The sequence below is a fragment of the Rhinolophus sinicus genome, chromosome 5, assembly GCF_057876585.1.
Source record: "Rhinolophus sinicus isolate RSI-liver-muscle chromosome 5, RSI-T2T, whole genome shotgun sequence".
Classification (NCBI taxonomy): domain Eukaryota; kingdom Metazoa; phylum Chordata; class Mammalia; order Chiroptera; family Rhinolophidae; genus Rhinolophus; species Rhinolophus sinicus.
Window position 1 is genome coordinate 37,911,253 of NC_142505.1, and position 24,422 is coordinate 37,935,674.

Consider the following 24,422-nt stretch of genomic DNA (forward strand, 5'->3'; position numbering starts at 1 on the left):
GAACTTCCTACTTTTTACGAATGCACTTTTTCTCTAAGTGTGTCCTCTTTTTGCAGTTTTAAGAAAGAAAAGATGAACATGCAATAAAGACACACTATGAGAACCTTGTCTAGTAAGGGATCTGGTAAACAGTGGAGACCCTCACGAATGGTGTGCCTGACGAAAGACTGGGCAGCCAATGGTCTTTCAAGATAGGCTGCGGCGTCCTGAGGTTGGCTGCAAGCCAGGTGATATTACAGGGCTAGAGGCAAAATCCTTGGAGTTTATGCCAAGCTCCCTAGTGGTGCTGCCATGTTTTTATTTCGAAAACGAACAAAGAGCACAGTCAGTAGACTCACGTCCCAGGCAAGTGAGTCGTGTCTCTCCCACAGGAGAGGGGCAGGCAAGGTCACCAGTCACCAACTCAGCAATTTCCACCAAAGCCAAGGAGATTCTGTCTTTTGAACACTTCCTCCTGAGAAATTCTACCTGAGGGTGTTTCTAAAGGTTGTCTTGCGCCCTGGAAGGGTGGTTTTCTCACCCGGTAGGCAGACAGTTCCTCTGCTCACTACTGGGCACAGCTCTCCTTGTGTTGGTGAGTTGCCAGCAGAACAGGAGGCTCTGTGCTTTGGAAAAAGACCCTCTGAGCCTTCCTCCTAGGAGGACACCCTAAAGTATCCCCCAACGATGCTCCAGCACATAGGAAGTCAGAGCTCTCGGACGAAAAGAGTCCCCCAGTTACCTGTCCACTGAAAACGCTGTTTGAGATTAATGTACAGCCAGGCTGATCAATTGTGTACCGAAAAGGTGTTATTACAGCGAGGGGAAATATGCACTGACCTCACACGTCAATTTAGAGGCACCGAAGAGATGAATCGGAGTGTATCTTGGGACCCCAAAGCAAAGATGAGATTTCTGGACAAGAAACTGTGAGCACCATTTCCTTTTGGATAAAAGCCGGGGCGTGCATCACTTCCATCTCAAACACATACTACATGAACGTACTGCTTTGAAGGTGAGCGGTCTCTAAACACTTCTTAAGTGACGGCTCTTAGTGAAATGACTGCTTTTTGCAGAATTGAAAGGAACCGGTCCTCTCTCTCTCTTCTCTAAATAATATGAAGTGTTTCTTTTTCAAAGTATGTTTCGCCAATATTTGCTGCAAATCTTTAAAAGTCATGACATTTTATAATTCCTTATTACAAATTTCAAGAAAGACTTTCATCTCCTGTACTTACAGAAATTGTCACAAAAACAAAGATTGGGAGCTGGTCTTTTCCTTAAGCAGAGGGACTGCTGTATCTAGAAGGCTTATGCTTAATCAAAGTATGGAACCCTGTTGGTTTTGTTCTCCCATTTGCAGAAGGTTAACATCTGGTCCAAACCCCCCACTTTATAGTTGAGGAAAGTGAGGACCAGAGAAGTGAAGGTGCCTATCCAAGGTCACACAGGAAGGTAACGGCAGAGCTGGAATCAGAGCTTAAGCTGAGACTTCTATCACACTATGGCAATGCCTTATAAACCAAGCTCTTTGGTTATGGAGATTTTTAAGTTTTATCCAAGGAATGCATCATGACACTTACCCCTCGTCCACAGGCCTAATGAGACCGGCACTCTGGGACAAACTCGGGGGGATACAGAAGATCCCTTTTGTGCAGGTAATAAATTCAGAGAAACATAAGGTTGGAAAGGACCTGGAGGGATTCTCCACTGCATTTCCTTTCCTTGAGGCAGAAGTCACTGACGTCACTCCAGGGGAGAAGTATTTATCTTATTTCTATAACCCTTCAGCGAAGCTTTCATAACTTCACTTACAAAAAGGAATACCTGATTTCTTCTCAACAGTAGGATCTGAGAAATAACCAAAAAAACCCAACACATAGTCTTTTACATAAAAAGATACAATTTTCCTCACCCCATACCTCAGAAGTGATTATTTAAAATCACTTCCTAACGTAGTCCATGGACATTTCTACTGTAAAAGGAAAACATCCTGGAAAATAGGAATATGGGTTTGTCACGAAACCTTAACTATAATTTTTATAAGAATTTGTTAGGAATGTAGGAAACTCACTCAGGCCTGGTTGTATGAAGAACTTTGACAGAAATGATCATATTTAGAGACCTGCAGAGCATAACACCTTGAAACATGAAAACTCCTGCGCTAGCTTCCCGCGGTATGATTTTCATCTCTAAGTTTTGTAAAAAGTCCTGTTTCTAGCAAAGCAGTTTTTATAGTAGGCCTTAGCTCGAGAACGTACATTTCTAAGTAATCTAAAGGGGGAAAAAATCCCCCAAAATGGATTAAAAACTCCACCAATGAGTCCATATATATTCATGCCAAACGATTCAAAAGCCAGGGGTTATCCTGAGAAGAGGAAGTCTGCCTAACACCCGTGATATTAAGAGAGGGATAGCTAATAAATAACATGTGGCACTTTATCTGAAGAGGATACTGACTGCTCTGAACTGCTTCTCCGTCAGTGATGATGGGATTCCAGGTTCCTGAGAATTAAGGGGTGAATCTCAAAGGCAGCTTCAGGACTTAGGGTGGCCCAAGTCTGTGGCACAGTGCAGGCTGCCTGCGTGGGGAGCTGGCAGGTCTGAGCAAGAGTGAACAGGAGAGTCCTGCCTCAGGGTCCTGGGCAAGGGTGCAAAATAGCCTTCTTTAATTTTGTCCCCCTCCCCAACCATCCCCCTAATGGCCTGTGAAAGCTTCTGCAGCCATGACTCAGTGCTCCTGTTCTAGACATTTCTCTTCTGTTGTTCTAAGCAAGTGGTTCCCTGAATGCCCCCCATCCAGGTGTTCAGAAATCTCCCATCCACTGAAGCCCACTCCTTGGTTTGTGTCTAGCCCTCCTCTTCAGGCCCAAGAAAGATCTACGTAGGTCCTCACCTAGAACCCTGAAAGCCCAGGCTGGAGGTGATGCTGGAAGGACACCAAGCCTGGAAAGACTCTCACACTCTGGGGTCCGCCCTGAGCCGGACAGTGCCCAGGCCAGGTGCAGGGTCCCTGAGGAGACTCAGTAACATCTCAGCCTGGAGGCAGGTCACAGCCGGTAGAAGAGCCACATGTGTCAAGAGCCACAATCCAATTCAGCGTACCCACAAAATGCAAGGGGGCCCAGAAATGAGGCTAAATGGCTCAGAGTGGACAAACCAAGGAAAACTGTAGCGTTAGCATTTAAGCGGGATAATATCATCACTAACCATTTACGTGGCGCTGTTGCTTTACATGTATTATTCCAATTGGATGCTATTATTCCCCCTTTGCAGATGAGAACATCGGGGTTCAGAGAAGTGAACTAATTTGTTCAAGCTTCTAGAACAAGGAGGAATAAGCTGGGATTTGACTCTACATCCCTGGCTTTCTCTCAAGCTGCCTCCTAAGACCTGGGCATGAACGAGGCGACCACAGCCCTTCTCAGTTCTGTGGGCCTGTGAGCATACACCTGGAGGGCGTCTTCACAACCTGGCTTCTCAGGTCCCAGCCGCATACTGTTTAGGCAGAACTGCAAAGTGCTCAAAACTCAATTCAATTCACTTTAATTTTGAAAGCGAAAGTGAATAGATGCCCAGCAGCCTCTTTCCCTAGGAGAGGGGACCAGGATCCAATAACCTGCCTTCCCTTTCCTCCCTCAACAGAAGCGGGGGCTACTGTAGAACCAAATGCAGCTCTGTTTCTTAGAGAGCAAACAGCTCTGGCCGAAACCCTGGAAGTCCAGAAGCAAAAGCAAGAAGAGAAACCTGAGCTTGCTGTGCTTAACCAGGGAGATGCACATTCACTCAAGAGAGGATTTAAAAAAAATCAAAATACAAGGTGGGTTTCATGATGAGCATCACCAAAGCCGCTCTTATTGAAACAATGGCGTTAAAGGAACAATGGACACAGGGAGGAAAAAATGCCCGACATTCCAGTTTGAGGATCAATGCTTCATCAATGTCATGTTACTGGTGTTATTGTGTCTACTCCGTTTTACAAAAATACTTATGCTTGGAGAAAAAGGTTCCTAAGAAGTCATTCTGCACATAAAACGAGACTCGTTTGTTTTTTAAATCCCAATGCAAAAGACCTTACACCTCTAGATGTGTCATCGAAAGGTAAGTGATATTGTTAAAATCCTCGTAATTTTAAAAAATCTTTAACTAAAAGATAATAGAAAACTATAAAATGCTGAGAAACTATAAAATGCTTACTCAAGTTGAAGCGATTATTTCCTGAGCAAACAGATCATGTATCAGTAGTTTCCCCATTACCATTTTCCTAAATCAGAATCCTGTGAGCAGTAAAAGGCTGCATTTGAGACTCCCAAACGTTTCTCCTCCCTCTCCCTCCTCCTGTGAGAGTCCTCCTTGCACCTGACCTCTCCCTCCACTGCCTTCCTTGCCTCCACTTCCTAGAACACAGCACCTCCCCGTTTGTCACCTCCTAGAACTCAGCCTGCCAGGAGCAGTTTCTCCATAAGAGTGGCACCTCATCCCACACTGTCAACCCTGCGATGGCATGATGGGGTGGGGGTGGGGAACCCCATGCCTCCCTGCCCTCTCAGCACCCAAGCACCTCCCAGGTTGGCCCTTTCTCCTCTGTGTCTGAGACCAACGTGAGCATTCCTGGCCTTCAACCTGGCACACAGAAGGTGCTCAGTAAATGCTTGATGAATAAATGATGCCGGCATCTGGCTAGGAGCCCCTCGCTTCCTGCCATCCTTGGAGCTTTTCTCTCCACCTGGAATGTCCCGGTCCCCTCAGTTTATCCATACGACCCGCTCCAATTTCCTGTAAGTGAGCAGAACAGCTCCATCATCCAGTCAGTGTGTGGGAGTGATTCTGGCTCCTTCATTTGCCTCCCGCCACCATCCCTCTCCATTCACCCATCACCGGATCCTGCACACCCCACTTCCTAGAGCTCTCTCTGACCTCCCTTTCGCTCCATCCGCTCTGTAACACTGGGTCACCTGGCCTTCCTCGCATCTATGGGGCTAGCACATGGCTTGTCCTGCTCCCCATCTTCCTGTCCAGCGTCTCCTTGAGCTTGCCCCGTTCTGCCCTCAGGCTGGAGCCCCAGCTCGCTGGCAAGGCAGACAGGTGGTCCGTGATGTGCTTGTTGCCAGCTCCGTAAGTCTCAGCTCCTAGCAGGCAGTCCCCTGCCTCACCTCAGCAGTCACCTAGTACCAGTGGCTGCAGAAGTCCTCTTAGCCAACCTTGGCTGACTGGTAAAGCAGACACAAATGGTTAAAACAGGGAATCACTTAACAAATGGCTAAGGGAATTCCAACTTTAAGTTAAAGCTACAAGTAGGCGAGGACCAAGGCACTGTCTTGGGAGCAAGGACTGGAGCTTTCACAAACCCCCATCCATCAGCAACATGCCCAGGCCAGTTTCTTCTAGCGGAGAGGGTACATAGAGATGCACAAGAAGCAGCATGGGGACAGCATCTGTCTTCGTTTTCTGATTCCCCTGCCTCTACCACCGCCAATCTTTTACAGCCTAGTTCCTTCACCAGCACCTCAAGGAGGGGCGCGGGACGGCAGCCACTGTCACTTTTTTGAGTCTTTTCATAGCATTCCATTCATTCCTCATAAATCAAAACCCCTACGCTTTCCTCTTATTCTCATGATCCATCAGTTTATGGGATATTTAATAAAGTTCTGTGGCTTATCAGCAAGGACAACTGGCATCAAAGCATTTGGAAACAAACGCAACCGACTGGTAGGTGTCGAATGTATGAGGTGGGGGCAGGAGAAGTCTGGCAGAGGGCTCAGCTGAGGCCTGGGGCGGGGGCGGGGGGGAGTGGGGAACGGCTGGCGGGCGGGCTTGTGTACGACTGCACTACGCGTGGCCTGTCTTCTCCATTAGATTATGAGCTCCAGACCAGAAGGGTCTGGTCAGCTCATTGCCTTTCCGATCTCTGTGTCCAGCATAGGACTGGAACATAACCTGGGCACAGGATGTGCTGACTGGCTGGAGAAAGGAGCCTCTCCACAGACCGGCGCTACCCAGTTCTAGCAACTCCTCTAGCAAATCCAGCTGCCAAGATACCCCCTCCTCTTCCTACTTGGAGCCCCTCGTGGCCTGATCGCATTTCAGAGCCACACACAAGGGACCAGAGACACTCTCTAGTCCAGCCGCGTGGTTCACAGGTCAGGAATGGAGACGAGCGAAGAGACCTGGTCAGGGTTTTACGCAGGGCCTCGTGACCAGCCCTTCTCCTCCCAGACTCCTCTCCTCTCTCGTCCCTAGGTCCCAGCGGCTGGTAGAGCACACAGAGTCCCGTGATGGCACAGCCCCAGGCCAAGGATGGTTCTGGAACGTCTGCACTGTACGCGAGAGTCTCACAGGTAAGACCCATTGGGCAGGAGTTTCACCTTACTCCCTTTTTTCCATGGCTTGGGGCATGAGAAGCACCCGACTAGCTGAAAAGTGAGCATTTCAGTAAGTTAAACTACAGATGAAAAATAAAGTCAACTTCAAACCAGGGGGCTGATTTAATGCACCCCTACTGACCCATGAGCCCGGAACTGCCTCAGAATAAGGACAGGGAGGAGAAACGCAGCGGCTGGCAGACATGCCCACTCACCAGCAGGCCAAGAGAACTGGACGCTGGGTTACCGAGCAAGGGAATAAAGAGAGAGAAACTCACTTCCTGGGCTCACAGGTGCTTCATTACTAAGACCGACCTCCTTTTCATGCTGAAAGCATTTGTGTGCCCTTCAACACTTCCGATAATGTCACAAAAGTAAGACGCAAAGCAGTAAATATGTTGATGTCTTGCTCATGGCAGAAAAGCACACAGAAACCGACAGAGGCAAAACCACGATGCCACTCGGGCCGATTTTGCTTTTGATTTGAAAACTGGGCGGCAGGCCTATCTCATGTTCCACCCTTTATGTCATCACAAAAATCAATAAGGACACAGAGGCTCCAACTAGCCCAGGTGGCTGGGAATGCATTATGGCACTTACTTCATCAGTGACTATGGTAACTGTGCTTTTTTAAAAGACAAACTTTAAAATTCTTTCCAATTCCTTCACTGCCATTAATAATCCCCTCATTCAGCAAACATCAACCAACACCTACTAAGTGTCAGGCAATAGGCCAGGAACCAGGGAGACAGAAGTGGCAGCCATATGCCTGCCTGGAGGGCCCCCCCTCTGTGCTGGTGGGAAGCGAGACAGACCGGCTAACAATGTTCATTCACAACCCAGGGTGGGAAGAACTGGCATAAATGGAAACAGAGGTGGCCTGAGTGCACAGAGGAGGGCCCCAGCCCAGCTGGGTGGAGCGAGGGGTGCAAAAGGGGTATGGAAAGGTTCCAGGAGGAAGTAATACAAGTTTTGGGTTTTGAAGGATGAATAGGAGTGAGGCAAGTAAATGAGCTGGGAAGAGGAAACAGCATTTGCTGAGAATGTGGGAGGCCAGGGGGCACGTCAGAGCAGCAAGAAGGGCAACAGAACAGCCAAGGTTGTGAGGCGGATGACGAGGTTCTCCACAGCCAGATGCCAAGGATCTTGTGTTCTAGGTCAAGGTCGAACTTGATCCCAATAGTGGTGGCTGGTGAGCCCCTGCAAGGTGTTATTCCGGGGAGTGATCAATCCACAGGTGATTACCCAAGGGTCCTGTGAACAGCTGGGCAGCACGCAGGGACACCTTCCTTTATTTACTGCTCCTGAGGCAACTGCCACTTAAAAGCCTCATTAGCAGGCAGGTCTCCCACAAACAACTAAGCCTTCCTTCCCTTCCATAATGCCCTCTCTGAGGCCACAGCTACTTTCAATTGCATTCTAATTTCCAGAAGTGATAAACATATGCTCATGTTTCCATTTACAAGTTTTTGATGATCAGCCTGGCACTGTAGCTGCAAATTACCCATTTTCTATTACAATTATTTTTACTTCTCTAGATGAACAAGGAAAAGAAGCACTTTAAATTACTAAAGTGCCCAAGCCACAGAGGGAGGGAAGAATTAAGCAAGGTGGCATCGTCCGCCAATGGCATTATAATAGCAAGGGTTTGCAAAATGAAACGCACGCTTGTGGGCTGTGTTAGACCAGACCTTCTGCACAGGTGCATTCGCTCACCGCCATCGGTTCACCTAAAACTGGGCCCAGGCTGCAGCAAACCAGGGACAAGCTGGGCTGGCGGCAGAATTGCTGCTGTGAGGCCTCTTAAGAAAGGCTCCTTGACAACTGGTCTGCTTTAGGTCACAGGCTTGCACTCTTGGGTCCCAACTCTTGCTTTTTCTGCTTCTAGGAGGAATTTTTAAAGATGGGATAGCCGCTAACTCTGAGGCATCCAAGTACCTGAAATGTTTGGTCATATTCCGGATGGAACTCCGCAAGGATCCAGCCACGCTAACTGGCATCACGGACCCCTCTCCTCGAGACCCAGTGCAGGGCCATGTGTGGCTGCCTTCCTGTCCTGCTGGGGACTGGCTAGGACAGGGATGAGGAAGAGCCTTGGGAATGGATGGGAGGCAATGAATTTAGGTCACTAACTGAAGTGAAGAGCATGCCAGCATGCAGAGATGCATGCCTATTGGCAGCTTAATGTCCCATTTAATTTGCCTGCAACATTGATTGACAGAGTAGCAAGTAAATGGAAACGCGACTGTGGCTTTGTGGTTTTGAAGCTGCTGTGGTAGTGGTGTTTTGAAAGTGCAGCTTGGACAAGCTAAACAGTTTTATTATTAGGATGAGTGGCTCATCAAAAAATGGCACCAACCGTCCAAATTCCTAACATCTTCCACGTGCAACCGTGCTCAGTCCTGAGGACAGGGGTGGAGGACACGTCCCTGCTCTCAAGGCTCTCTCTCTAATGGGGGGTCAGACATAGGAAAAGCAAGCGGCTACTTACATTCAAAATGCCATTTGTGGTCCAAGCAAACAGTATCACTGCAGCTTTGGAAGTTCTAAATAGTGTTCTCTTTTCATATTTTAAACCCTCACGGATGACAGTGATGAATCACAACCAGAATAAATAAAAAAATACTAACAATGACAACAGCTAAAAGTTACTCAGTGTACTATGGACCTGGCACTTAGTAGGTCTACTAACTCATCTTTCGGCAGCACCTATACTGTACCTGTTTCTACACTGTCTTCTGTGTTATCTCTAATCTTTGCAAACACCGTGCAGAGAACTATTATCATCCTGTGTCTGACGAGAACACGGCAGCACCGGGCTCGGCAGCTTGGAGGCCGTGCAGGGAAACAGAGCAAGGACGAGCTCCTGTCTGATCACAAGGCTGGGGCATTTCATTCCCTGCCATGAAGATGCAGAAACCAGGAGGGGTCCAGACTGCCCCTCCACCCAAGCCCTGGGCTCTTTGGTATTCCAGATGGGCTCATTCACTTTGGCAGGAAACACAGATGTAATCAGCATATTAACCATCCTTTAGACATCAAGCATTAATTCTTCCCTCAAGACTAAATTGTTCTCCTTCCTGGGTATCTCAAGATGCTTGCCTGAGTAAGGAAGAGTAAGAGCAGGTTAATTTGCAGGTTCTCTTTCCTCTATGGCACAGGCGAGGGGTCCTCAACTCAGAGATCTGCCGGGGTGTTTCCCAGATGTGTGTGTGCACGCGTGCATGTGTGTGCCTGCAAGTGTGGGCGTGTGCGGTGGGGAGTGTGCTGAGGTTGTGTCGGGGGTGTGTGTCGCAGTAGGTGTCATACAGGAGCATGTGCCGTAGGAGGTGTTGTGTGGGCTTCTGTGGGGGGAGTCTGCCACGGAGGGGACTGATGGAGGATGGGTGTGTGGGGTGTCTCATGGGGGGTGTGCTGTGGATATGGGAGTTAAGGGTAGGTGACAGAGGGGCTATGCTGCACGGTGTGGTGGGAATCATGTGGGGGGTTATTTCATGGGGCATACGCTGTGGGGGTATACCACGGGGATAGGCCATGAGGATACATTGTGGGGGGTTTGCTGTGGGGGTTGTGCTGTGAGAGTGTGACAGGGAGGGTGTCGAGAGGTTGTGCTGTAAAGATGTGTCATGGGTGTGCTGAGGTGCGGGGAGCCTGCAGTCCAGAGGTGCGTCAGTCTCTGGTCAGAGCTGTGGGTGTCGTGCGGGGAAGCCTGCGGGGTCTCTGCTCCCGCTCCCCATACAAGAACGCAGGACATGGTGAGGTCCAACAGGAACACCCACGGAGCCATAGATGGGGGAGTCATACCACTATATTCTCTCTGGCGGCACTATACTCTCACTGGAGGCTGGATCCACACTGTCCGCAAACCACCATCCACACTTGCCAGCCCAGCCGCCATCTTCTTGCTAGCCCCCATTCTCTCTCTCTTTCCTCTCTCTCCTAGCGTAGCCACAGCAGTTATATTAGTGGCCAATGGCTCACTGGTTACAGCTGACGGCCAACTAGCCACAGCTGATGGCCATGCAATCACAGTTGATGGCCATTTACTACCTGAGCCAGGCACCTATCTATGTGAGGCCGAGAGCCTGGAAACTTCTTTCTGGGGCTCTGCCCCCACAGTGGGGCACCTAGAGAGCCCCCTACCAGGCCTGAGAGGGCCGCTCTTGCTCACTGCACCTGCCTGACCCCCATGATGGTAAACTCCTGCCCCCGCACCTCCACTTTTCCTCCAGGCACATCCTTGGGGTCACGGTGCCCAGAGAGACAATAAGGCAGCACATTCTGGAGTTAAGCTGGTGGGATGAGCCTGGAAAACCCCCTTTCTTCCTCACCCCTCACACCCGCCTTTCTGTGGTGGGGTCCGGGTGGTGTTTGCAGGTCACTTCTAACATAGCATCTGCATAACTCCTCCCAGGGCTCGCTGCCAAGGTGCCCCCCAGGGAACCTCCAGGACACAGCGCAGGTGACGGAAGGCTCTTTGTGCTGGAAGCGGGACCCAGCACAGGGCGTCACAGTCCTCTCTCCCCGTGCAGCAGCCTCTCTCAGGGATCCCACCCTTCCACTCTTGCTCGCCCCTCCGATCCTGCAGCCCATCGTCTTCCGCAGGAGCCGTCCCTGGTAAGACCCACTGGAGTGGCAAATGCTGGAGAGCTCAGGCATGTGGGTGAAGCACTTGTTCGTTGTTTAGAACGTGTATGTCATTTCCACCCCAATCTTTACTAGGAAAGATTTTCAAACATACTGCCAACTTGAAAGAATTTAAAAAATGAACGCCTGGATATCCCTCACCTAGATTCTACCATTAACATTTTATTTGCTTGTTTTGGCATGTATCTATCCCTCTATCTATCCATTAATCCAGCTTATTTTTTGATGCCTTTCAAAGTAAGGTGCAGACAGCAGTGCACTTTTCCCTAAATATTTCAGTATGCATATCACGAACTAGAGTTCAGTATTTGTTTAGCCTTCTTTTTTTCCTTTTATTTTCAACATACAACAAAATTAACAAATCTTGAGGACACCATACAATGAATTTTGACAAATGTATGTACCCATGTGATTCCAACCCCTATAAGACACAGAACATCCCATCACCCCAGAAAGCCCCTCGTGTCTCTTCCCACTCCATCTCCCTGTCCCCCTTCCCTCAAGCAACCACTGTTCTAAATTTTTCCACCATAGACTATAGTTTTGCCTGATTTAGAACTCTATATAGAAATGGAATCACACAGTGTAGTCTTCTGTGTCTGGCTTTCACTCAGCCTAATGTCTGTGAGATTCATCCAGGTGGTGTGTACGTCAGTAGTTTCTTCCTTTCCATTGCTAAGTAGTATTCCCCTCTTTGCCTGTGTCACAGTTTATGCAGCCTCCTATTGATTCATTCCTTTTTAAAAAGTGGCGATTGTCACCTATTCAAGGTTATGTGTAATGAAGTCACTCTCACTGGCATCCCAACCTGTTTCTTTTGTGGGGAGATGATCAGGTACGTCCACAGTTAGCACACACCTGCCTGACCCACAGAGGGGACGGACAACACAAATAGCATATTCCATCCCCTGTGTGGACAAAAACAGAGACGAGAAAAGCACAGTTCTAGAGTACAGACTCCCGAAGTATGATGAGATGCAAGAAAATTCTAGACAGGAATTTTAGTATGTTTGTTTTTACAGATATGTCCCATATCTGGCCTGCGGAACTAGTTTTCCTACATGAAGGGGATATATAGTTTGCTTTTTAAATAAATGTACTCCCATGAAAAAAATATTTAAAGAAATATTAAACAAATACATGCGGGGGGGGGAGGGTGGTAAAGATATGGAAAAAATCATGAGACGTCTGCAGATGACTGAAGTGTGGTACCTAGAGCAGCGGTTGCCAATCCTAGATGCACATTAAAGACACCTGGGAGCTTTAAAAACACCCAAGCCTGAGTGCCACCTCCAGAGCCTCTTGTATAACTGACCGGGGTGTTATCTAGGCAGCGGTAGGTTTACAAAGCTCCCCAGATGATTCTAATGTGCAACTTAGAAGAAAAGAATGGCTTGGAAAGCAGTTCTCTAAGGGTGGTCCCCGGGCTGGAAGTATTACCACCACCTGGGTACTTGTTAGACATGCAAGTGCTCAGGCCGCACTCCAGACTTACTGTGGGGACAGAGCCAGGAGTGCAGTTTCCAGGCTCTCAGCCTCACGTGGAAAGGTGCTGGCTCAGGTAGTAAATGGCCATCAACTGTGATTGGATGGCCATCAGCTGTGGCTGGTTGGCCATCAGCTGTAACCGGTGAGCCATTGGCCACTAGTATAACTGCTGTGGCTATGCTAGCAGAAAATGGGGGCTAGCAAGAAGATGGTGGCTGGCAAGCGCAGATTGCAGTTAGGACGGCGGGTTGCGGACAGTGTGGCTCCTGCTTCCTGTGTCTCCAACCCAGCCGCCAGCGAGAAGATAGTGGTATGACATCCCTATCTATGGCTCCGTGGGTGTTCCTTTTTGGCCTCACAGTGTCCTGCGTTCTTATGTGGGGAGCGGGACCAGAGGCCCCACAGGCCACCCTGCACGACACCTACTGAATCAGAAATTGGGGCTGGAGCCCAGCAATTTGGGGCTTCACAAGCTCTCCAGGTAGGTCTGATGCAGCTCTTGTTTGAGAACCACTGCTCAAGGGGCAGGAGCGACAAGCTTTACAAGCAGCTTTCATCCAGCTCTCAAGACTGAGGTCTGCACCATCGTGATTCTAAACCAGCCAAGGTCAGCCAGCTCTGCCTGATCTAGTCCCTAAGAAGCCCGTCTCCTCCCTGGGACAGAATGGGGGCGGGGACGGGGGGTGGAGGCCGGGGGGTGGAGGCCAGGTGGTGAGCAGCTGCTGACCAATTACCAAGGCAATGACACACTAGGGTCCACTGTGTCTTAACCTCAATTAATCCACAAACCAGTTAATTAGCCTCCAGAAAATCCAGTGTTGACTGTAATTTTATTTTCGCCACGATTTTTGATTATCACTGACCTCCTTCCACCCCATTACCCTTGTTAATTGAGAATTGACTATGCAGTTAAAATGAATGTTTCCTCCACTACCAGAGCTGTACCAGATTCATCTTCAAGTCCCTCGCAGCTCAAAAAATGTGATGAACCTACAGATATATTGATCTGATACAATTCATTTCACCAAGAATTTATGAAATTACCACTCAGAGGTCATCTATTATGCGTTCCTATGTCCAAAGGCTTATAGGAAAGAGAGAGTTTCAGTTAAAGAATAACATTGTACTTAGAGAGCTAACCCAGTACTTGGCCACGTCTGGCCTCTTGGCTCACAGTGATGTCTGGTTTACAAGATGCTCAACACAGACTACAGATTTGGCAAAACCCTTGGAAATATTGAGAAGATAAGGTAAGAACACTGGTGGCTGCTCCTCTTCACTGGCTGGCTATTTTGATAAGGAAAAATGCAAAGAAAGAGGAGGCTAATGGGAGATCAGGGAATCTGTTTACCTATTTTAATACAAAGTTTGAAAAATGAACTTTTGAGAGATCCAAGATGGCAGAGTAGATACACATTGTGTGCGCTTCCTTTCGTGAACACATTAAAATTACAACTAAAATTACAGAACAATCCATCTAGAGAACCATCTGAAGTCTGGCTGAAGAGAAGTTTTATAACTAAGGATATAAAGAAGCCACGGAGAGACTGGTAGGAGGTGTGGACACGCCAAAGGTCTGGGCTGTAACAAGTTCACTCAAGTTCAGCTGCTGACAGTAGGGGTGACAGTGATAATCTTTAAGGCCCAAAGGGCAGCCAAAGACATGAGGGTGAGTGAGGGCCCAGCAGAGAGGCTGCATCCCACCAGATCTCAGGCAGGGCTGTCTGATGGAAGAGATCGCTGGGTCAGCCCTTCCCGAACTCCTGCTTCCTCATATAGGATGGTGCTGAGTGCTGAAGAACCAGAGCAGGAAGGCCTTGTGGACTATCGGAGCAGAAGGGGTTCCTTTGGCCACCCGACCGGGTCATCTGGTGTCTCCTACTGGCCTCCTACTAGCCCTGAAAGTCACTTCAGAGGCACTAACCTTGATTCTTCAGATACCTGCCATTAGCTACTCTCCCTTTACTGCGTTAATAATCACTGCTGCCTCCCCCCGAAGCATCTGTTACATCCCAGGAGCTTTGCTGGGTAATTTTTGGGCATTATTTCCCTAATTCCACATTTCAAGATTTTGAGAAAGGAATGATTATCTACCTTTACAGATGTAGTAGTTTGCTGTTGCTGTTATAACAAATGATCTCAAACTCAGTGGCTTAAACACACACACACATTTTATTATCTGACAATTTTGCAGGTCAAAAGTCCAAAAGGAATCTCACTGGGCTAAAGTCAAGGTGTTAGCAAGGCTGTGTTCCTTTCTGGAGACTCTAGGGGAGAATCCATTTCTTGCCTTTTCCAGCTTCCGGCCACAATCCTTGGCTCGTGCCCCCTTCCATCTTCTAAGCCAGCCATGGCTGGCCCAGTCTCTCTCACACTGCATTGTCTGACTGATTCCCCTGCCTTCCTTTTTCACTTATAAGGACCCATATGATTACATCATTTCCATCTGGATGATCCAAGATAATTTTAAGGTTAGCTGATTAGCAACCTTAGTTTTTCATTGTATACATTTATATTTATTTTTTTCTTAACTTTCTAATCATGTAAATATGTTACCTATTCAAAAAATTAAAAAAAAACAAACAAAACAGAAAGCTTCTGTGGCATTTCAGGTGTTTCTCAAAGGAATAGTTAGCTGCAGGACAAGGCATTCCAGCCAACGGTTGGCCCAGGTCCCAGCTGCCAGGCCCTGAGGAAGTAAGCTTCTGAGATGGCTCTAGCCCCAGCCACCATCTGACTGTCATTGAGCGAGAGACCCAGAGCAAGCTCTGCCTTGTTGGGCCTAGTCAACTCCCAGAATAATTAAATGATTGTTTTCTTTTAAAACCCCTAAGTTTTGAGTAGTTCTTGGTTTGTGCCCTAGTCTTCCACTTGATTTTCCAAGATGGAAGATTTCTGACAAGCTTAGGACACTTTACCTATGACCCCAAGGAGGTAGCGGAAACAATGTGAGAGGGACAAGAATTTAGTTCGCCCTGTGAGAAGAGGAATAGCCTAGAACAAGTGAAACATGCTGATTCTGGATGCCTACATGTGAATCCCAAGAGGCACCATTCAGCAGGCTGCTGGATACAAAGACCTGGGCTCCATAGAAGGAGTGTGATGGAGATGAGGATGCAGGAAGTGTGTATGTAAAGGTGATAAAATCATCCAGGTGGAGTGTACCAACAAGAGGAAGCCAGGGGAAGAACCCTGGGGATGTCCCACTGAAAATGTCAGGAGAGGAAAAAAGGCAGCAGGTAGAGAAATCAAAGAAGAAAACTATCAGGCAGGAAGGAGGGAAATCCAAGAAAGAAGGGTCAAGAGGTGGACATGGTCAGAGGTATCACATGTTGCACGAAAGATACGGATGGAGAAAGCCCAGAAGACGTGGCAATGTGGAAGTCACTGCTGACTTATGGCACAGTGGTCTTCCTGAAGAAGTAGGGAAAAAATTAAAATCTCAATGCATTCCCATTAATACAAATGACTTCAACCCAATAGCAAATAATCTGGGGTTCTTTGCTTTATTTTCTAAGCAACATTAGAGGAAAAAAGGAAGAAAGGAAAAGATAAAATGCACACAATTGAAAGAAAAAAGGAAGGGAGGCAAACATTGACGAATTGAATAACTACCGTCTGCATGACAGAGAGATGATTAAAAAGGCACAAGTGGTCCAACTGACTGCCTCTGGAATTCATTCTTTTTTTTGTAGAGACTAGGAAAGAGTCTTTTGTTGATGATTCACTGCAATGCCAAGGATGGATAAGAAGGTGTGACAAGGCACAGGGTGTCCGTAGGCTTCCTGTGGTGAGCCGATACTGATGAACGGTAGTGGCTGCCAGGACCACCCTGGAGAGGAAGATGCAGGCTCGGGATCAATGAGTGATGTCTGCCATGCACACAGGACTTGGGAACAGGGCCTGAACACCAGGTATCAGCCAGCTCATTCTTTATGGAACGCATGTTGAACCACAGCTTAAAGGGAAATGGCCTCATTTCTCTAAAACACTGGGCTCAGGAATCTTTTCTATACAGATTCCCAAATGCCCATAACTCAAAGCATAGGAACTTTAGCCACTAACCCTTTTGAGCCTGTGACATGAATAATTTCAAATCATCTCTTGGAATAAGGCCTTCATTTGTAATGACAAATATTCTAATATACTTAGTAATCATAAATGTATAGAGAATGTTTCCAGACTCTGCTTTATGCCCCAAAACTTCTGCTGTAATTCCTCCTCCGTGCATAGAAAAAAAAAAAAAAAAGCACACAAAATAGGTTGGGACCCACAAAACTATAGAGCGAATTCAGTTGAAAGGTCAGCACAGCCATCTTGTATGCTTCAATTGTGAATAAATATTTTGATGAAGAGCTTAGTAAATCTTTAATTGGAGAAGGAGTGTTTCTATATAAAGGCAGTGACTACAGAACATTCATCTCAGTGCCTGCAGCCATAACTACAGAACTTTTCTCCCATCCTCTGGTATGGTGAATCCAGTATTAATAGTAAAACACGGCACTGGAGATATAATGGTGGATTGATACAAATCACATTAAATGCTTTCTCCTAATGAGTTTTTCTTTTAAGATCACCTCAATGTATTTGAGAAATAACAGAAAAAAATCAAGCTACAACAAAGGGGGAATATTGCAACAATAAAGATAAATCTTATTATACATTCAGGCCTGGGTACTTCAATTCCTTTTTTAAAGTGTTGGGTCTCAAACTGCACAGCTGCAGAATACTAGCACTCGGCCACTTCACTCAAGGATCGGTAGTCCATCCCAATGCACGGGGGAAAAAAGTACGGTACCACTTTTCTTATTTAAAGTTTTATTCCCACAATTTTTCGAAATCTTTTGGGGTTGGTTACTACTTCATGTAGTCTTCAATTTACTCGAAGCAGATCTCTGATTCAGCCCAGAAGTAGGGATTTGGTTACCTTCCGTTGCCTACACTGACAGTGTGCATCGTGGCGTTTAGGGAAGAATGTCACCGCAGACACTGCTAGCCCTGAGCTCTCGGGCCTCACCATTTTAGAGAAGCCAGCTTGACTTCCACATGCCAGCACCACCATCCCTTTGCCCTGGTGCTTCACCTGCAGACAAAAAGCTGCTGGAACTCCCCGAAGGAGCAATGCTCAGCCAATGAGGGGCAGCCATCCACGGTGTGTACACCCCAGCCCCACAAGAGGCTAACTCTGGGGTGGGTGTTGTACGCTGGCTGCTGGGGGCTCCCAACAGGTTTAAACCCCAGTGGTCCTCACTGGGGACCTGCTCGATGCTGCGCTCCTCTGGCTCATCTCCCTACCTGCTAGCGCGTCCTGCGATCTCCTCCCAAATAAACCATGCAGACTCAAATCCTTTTCTCAAATAAAGACACATGTCATGCTTTCCCAATGCTTGGCCAATTGAGTGAATTTGAGAACTGTTTTAGAATATGCCCTTGGCCACGCAATGGGCCATTGCCACCATCAGGCAGCAGAGGACACATGGGTGCAGGGCCGACACAGGGAGAGCTGGCATTAACGACATACAATGCAGTCTCTGAGGAATTAAAGTACCCAGGGCTGAGCAGGACAAGAAGCCAGAGTGATGCAGGGCTGACCTGGGCAACTGCTGACTTAGGGGGGCAGACAGAGAGAGAGAGAGTTGGGGGAACAGAGGTTGCTGAAATTTCACCAATAGGGCCCCCAAAGGTTACAAACCCCACCCCCCTACCCCTGAGCAACAGGTGGGGGACAAGGAGGAGAGGCTGGCAGAGGGAGATGAGGGTACAGGGCAGGAAGGAGCAGTCGCTTCCTATACCTTAAAAATCCTGAGCATCTGAGTCTACAGGGCCAGAGTGAGCATCTCTGCAGGCCATTCAGCCAGTAGACCCAGAGTATGTCCCTCCCACAGTGACATGGAGGCAGGCAGCCAAGCCTGGCTTTAGAAATTGGTTGACTGAAAGACCTAATCAGGTGAAGGCCACAAACGCCATGCCCTTAAAACTGCAAACAGCATAAAGATCACTATTTGACTTAGCTCATTCGAGGGTTTTTAAAGAAAGTTATGGGAATAATAAAACAATACAGAAAGTTTGAAGCATGTGAAAAAGTGATTCACAGTTCCACTGTTCAAACGCAGTTCTTATCCGCTTGGAGGCTTCCCTCGCAGGCTGTGTTGCTGAACACACCTCAATGCAACGGCGTTCTCTGTTCACTGAGCACGACACACCTTCCCACATTACTAATGTCCATGTTTTTAAATACTGCATAACATTCCATCAACCTGGTGTTCTGTCATTTGACTACCTTCCTATACTGCACACTCAGGTCACTTCGAAGTTTTCACCATTATAAATAACAATGCATCTTTATACAACAGCTCTTTTTACTGTTCAAATTATTTTCTGAAGACAGAATCCCAGAAAAAGGCAAAGGGTAGTGAGTGGCATTTCAGTAACATCTGAAACAGGCAGCTCTCCTCCTTTTATCATCTGTGGCCCTTTGATTACTTATAAAATATAAAGTGGCTAACAGACACTGGCATCCTTTTCTCACAAAAACACAGTAAGGCAAGAATGACCAAAGTCATCCTAAGAGTTACATAAAAGAAGGCCGGATGGGAGAAGTAAAAAGCAAAGCAGTCTTTGATACTAAGTATAGGGTTTGTGCCATAAACACCTATTTCTGATCTTTAAAATGAACGTTTGAAAGTCAGTAATAATTTCAAGTTACACTCCTCCACACCAATTTATGTAGCGGGCATTTTGTCCTAATGACCACCTGCTCACAGAGAAACATCGAGCCTTTTATTAAAGCCTGCTCTTTACCTGGCCTGGTGTGATTCGCTTACTGACACTGACGTTCATTCTCTCCAATATGCAACTTTTGGGGACCAAATTTGGGTTCGTTTGCATAACTTGTTTTCATCATTCTCCCCCCCCACCCCCCGCCAACTGCACACCCTTTGCAGTGAGCAGACTGGCTGATACAATCCGTCTGCACGTGTTGGTCAGCCTCCCTCCACACTCTCCTCTCTTCTGAACACTGTGACTAGGTGGCAAGGACCGGAGTCAAGGCAGTAACCTCCCTGCATCCGCCTTTAATATGTTAACTCTGCTTCTTCTGCAAGTGAGCTCCCACACTCCTACCTTGGCTGTAGCCTGCCTTGACAATTCATTTTATAAGAGGAAGAAAGGCGGGTGGAGGGGGGTGCTGATGGGAGGGGAACGGCAGGAAGGAAGATTGGCTCTAATTTAGAACCATCCTGGGAGCTCTGAGAAGTTCCAGGTTGACTGATGGACACATTTACTCCTTAGAATGCTTTTTATAAATACCCACCACTTAACATGCACTTTCAAGAGACATAAATACTGTCACTGTGTGTCAGCCTAAAGGAAGGGTGATTTCTACAGTCACTTGTTTTCTCCATGGCTCAGACCACATGATTACAATTCTATTAATGCTGTGCCCTGAGAATGCAGCAGTCAAACCCAGCCCACCAAGAGTGGCTTCAGGCCTCGTCAAGTTCTGCACAGAGATGCCAGTTCCGTTCCTTTGCTTCGGGGAACATGGCAGCTCATCTCTCCTAATAAGGTCTACATCTGAGACTGGTGGGGATCACAGATGTATTTTGTGAACAGCTCTCGCCCAACAAATAAAATAACTCTCTAATAATGTTCAGTCATGGGAAGAGAATGTTTCCTGGAGCTGTTTGGATCACATCTTATTTAAAACTGGCCTGTTAGTGGTATTTTCTCCTTGTTCTCAGTGGAACTGAAGGGGCTTGAAGGCAGGTGTGGTACCCTCTGGAGGACGGCTGGTTCCTCACGAGGGACGAGGCTGAAATGGCGTGGCTCTCCATGCGGACAGGTGGTCCCACCCTCTGGATAACAGCAGTCAGCTTTGCCCCTCTTTCTCTCACATGGCAGGTCACTGGATACAATGTGATAAAAATCTATGCTGGAACCTCAGCCTGGTGCCCAGGGGCACTGAAGAAGGAGAAAACAAACAGGCTTTCAGGTAGCTCCTGTCCCTCGGAAGGGAGAGGGCTCCAGCACCCATCCCACCAGATCTACCCTCACAGGAGCACCCAATGAGATAACACCCGAGGAGAGGCTCTGTAAACTCTTAAGGGGCAAGTAAATTGGAGCATTAGCATTATTCTCCCATTTCAAAGCCAAAGCACAATTACTTTTGGAAACATATACACATTCTTATAAAATTACCTTGGCAGCAAAACACATTGTTTACCAGAATTTATAGAAAAACACTATCCAACAGTCTTCAAAGGCATATGAATAAATGAACATAAGCCTCCAACACTTATGTTGGTGGTCAGCATACTATAGTGTATACAGATACGGAATTATGTTATACACCTGAAATTTATATGATATTAACCAATGTTACCGCAATAAAAACAACAATAAGCCATTTCTGGATACACTCTACTTACAGTAGTACTGACTATATTTCTATATCTGTCCCACCGTTACCCATTCTCACAGCACACCAGGCTGCTCCTTCAGGGCAGTTACTCCAGTTTATAATGTGACCGTGTGTGTGTGTGTGTGTGTGTGTGTGTGTGTGTGTGTGTGTGGATGTGGTTAATTCTGTCTTTGTTAATAATCTGTCTCCTGATGTCTGTCGGCTGCATGTGGGTTAAAACTGTGTCATTTTGGCTCAGCATTCTAATCGCTGGGACACTGTCTGAAGAATGTATAGAAAGAAGAAAGGGGGAAAGGAAGGAGAACAATGAGCCAGGCACAGTTCTGGGTACCAGGAACACGTGGTCCAATAGCTGTGGAAGTGTTTCCAGGCCAGCTGAAGAGGTAATTCCGGGAAAGCTGGAGATGGCCATGCCTGGTGAGGTGCCCACTGAGACGATGGGAAGGCAAATGCTCTAGGAATTCGGCGTTGGGGCAGCTCTGGCCACAGGCAGTGAAAGCAGGGAGGCAAGGACACGCAGATCAGAATTTCACTGGGCAGGAGGCCAGGCCCAGAGATGGCACTCTCGGGTGGAAAGAGCAGACAGCTCTCACTTCTAGAAGGCACTGCCTACCTCATCCAAGGAACTTTAATCCCCAAACCCATCACTGAGTACCTTAGATTTCCTTGGAGCTGATTTCCCCAGATTCACACTAGAAACAGAATGACTTTCTATTCCTAATTCCTAGATTGGTACTGTGGGTTTACGAGCAGGTGAGAGACAATGATGAAAGAATCATGAGTCCACTGTGGTTTGTTAAACACCACCATGCAGAACTGCACGGCTAAAACAGTGGGGCAGGAGCTGCCATCCTGAGGCGTGCCTTGCAAAATCGGATTTGTCTGTCTTCACCAGGGAACTATGATAAACGAGCAAAAACAGACACTGGTCAGGACAAGGCACTTTATTTAAGAGCTTCGACAGTCTAAAGTGGTTTAACATAGATGCATGGAAGATTTATCTAGATGACAAAATACCTGAACTTGAAAGGCACATAAATTATAATTTTGCAGGTTTCTTTTCTTTTAAGATTTCACATAGTCAACCGCTTTAAGTAATACATGAAATGCACATAAAGTTGACTTCATTTCACACAACCTGTCTGGTTAGTGTCTGCAGACAGCCATTGCTTCTGGATGGGACAGAGTTCAGAATCAACACCACCTACCTGTACCTGTGGCCTTCTGTTCCTCACCAGAGCGGAGATCATCAGGATTCATAAAAATTAGCAGCAGCTATTACTGACTGTGCACTAAGGACATCATCAGTATACTTATATGTGAGCATGATTTAATACTCATTAACAGCCCTCTGAGTTAGGTACAATGATTCCCATTTTACAGACGTAAAGGCTGAACTTTAGAGAGTTTCTGTGACACACGTGAGGTCACACAGACACTTACCTGATTCCAAAGCTGTGGTGGTCACCACTAAGGTGCAACATAAATGAAAATACTTGGTCCCTAGCAAGTGCTCAAAAACACTAGTTCTCTTTCCCTAGCTCCATACTCTTTTAACAGCACGCTTAAACACAGGGATGCTTGCCTTGCAGATTCATATTCATTCATTCATTCATTCATTCATTCTGGGCTCAGTACTGTGCTGGGTGCAGGACTTATAGAATTGGATTCCATAGCTCCCAGACCAGTCTCAGGCAATTACCATATAAGGGCAGGGGCAGCCCCTCATGGGACACCCATACCCAGCTGTGGGTTAGAGACACACCACAAACAAGACAATTTTAGTTCTTTCTCAACTCTAGATTTCCCCCCATGACTTCTGCTGTGTTTCCTCTGGCTTGAGTCTTCAGGCTTTCTGACTGTGGCTGTCCAGGACGCCCTTTATCATGCAGAACACCCCTTTTATCCTGCCAGGCTGATGCTTTCTGGTAAAACCACTGCAACAGATAACTCAACTCCCCTGCTAATCACCCCGCACAGTCCCTCAGAGCCAACCCCTCACCCCCACCTCTTACCCTCCGCCTGCCTTGTTTCACCAGTTTTTGCCCAGAATACGGAATAATAACAATAGCAGCAGCAGCAGTAGTAACTTCCTACATGTCAAGCACTGCTCTGTGTATTTTAGGTACATTAACTCATTAAATCCCCATGATAACCCCCGAGGTAGGCACTATCATTATTCCTATTTTAGTTCATTTAGGGGAAGGAGGAGTTAATATTTCTTCAGCGCAAACTCTATGCCAAGCACTGTGTTCAGCTTACATACTGAGACCAGGGTCAGTCACAGAGCTGGGAAGTAATGAGTAAGAATGCGAACGCAGGTCTGCAAATGCCTAGCCTTGCGCTCTCCTCTCCAAGTCTGGGACTGCCCTGGTGTCTGCGAGCGGAAAGACTGCCCTCTCTCCCCCATCCTCCAGCTCCCTTCTGTTAACATCTGTCCTCTGTTTTCTTACCAACACCCACAAAAGGCGCCAGACTCCTCTCTCAACTGTGCTCCCCCACTCTCTGGGCATCCCAGCCACTTTTCATGGAGCAAATCCTGAGTCTACACCAACAGTGTAAACAGAGCCAAGGAAAGAATTTGGACCATTCAAGCCAATAAAGTACACCAAGCAGTTGACAGGTATTTCCTGAAGCCCTAAACCCTCTCCAAAATCCCTGGAGTTTCAAGATCTGAGTTGCTCAGCGAGGGACCAGCAGGGCTGCTGCCCTCTGGGTAGATTTCTGGCCAGTTTGAGAGGGTGATGCCACCAATAAAAGGAAGGAAGTAACTGAAGCTCAGTGGAGGAAGGTGAGCCTTACGTTCTCGGGGATTCATGGAGCTGGCAGTGATGGGTGAGGCTTTCTGGGAAATGGCTACCTAGTCAGAAGCAGAGGGTCTTTCTCGGGCAAGGCCAGAGGTTCAGTCCCCGCTCCCCTGGGCTCCCAGAGCACTAGGCCCACCGGACTGGAACTCAATATACTTCACCTGGCCTGCTCCGGATGAGTTCAGGAGGGCAGGGCCCATGTCTGATTTCTCTGAATCCTCAGAGCCAGTGCAAGGTGGGAGCCAGGTAAATGTTTCCAGAATGAATGACCAAACCAGCGTCATTTTAGAGAACAGGCTGTTTGACAGACTCAAAGAAACAGGACTCCAGGAGAGGGTGAGTGAGTTTGCTCAGAGGCAGGCACACTGTTTAGCCCAGATCAACATCCTGCTCCATTCAGCTTCACCTTTACTTCACTTACTACCTACCTGAAACACTGTGAAATCATTTACATTCAGTGTCCCAATGGTCGGTGGGTAGGCACAGTCCCATTTTACAGAAGTTAAGGAATTTGCTTCCCCTTCCAGCTCTGTGCAGGCCAGACACACTGACATTCCTTTCCTTAAACACACCACATCCTCTCCCAACAAAAATGTTTGCTCTGTTGTTCTCCACGCTGGAATTTTCCATTCACATTTAAGTTTGAGCTCCAGCATCTTGGGGACCATCGGTTAAATACTCTCCCAGCACCCTGAACTTTCTATCCCCACAGCTCTT

At 47.4% G+C, this 24,422-nt stretch overlaps 1 protein-coding gene across 6 annotated transcripts in view; it reads right to left on the minus strand.

The window, feature by feature from the left end:
* Window positions 1–24,422, minus strand: part of NMNAT3 (nicotinamide nucleotide adenylyltransferase 3) — a 98,541-nt gene that overhangs the window by 73,400 nt on the left and 719 nt on the right. The window lies entirely within an intron of this gene.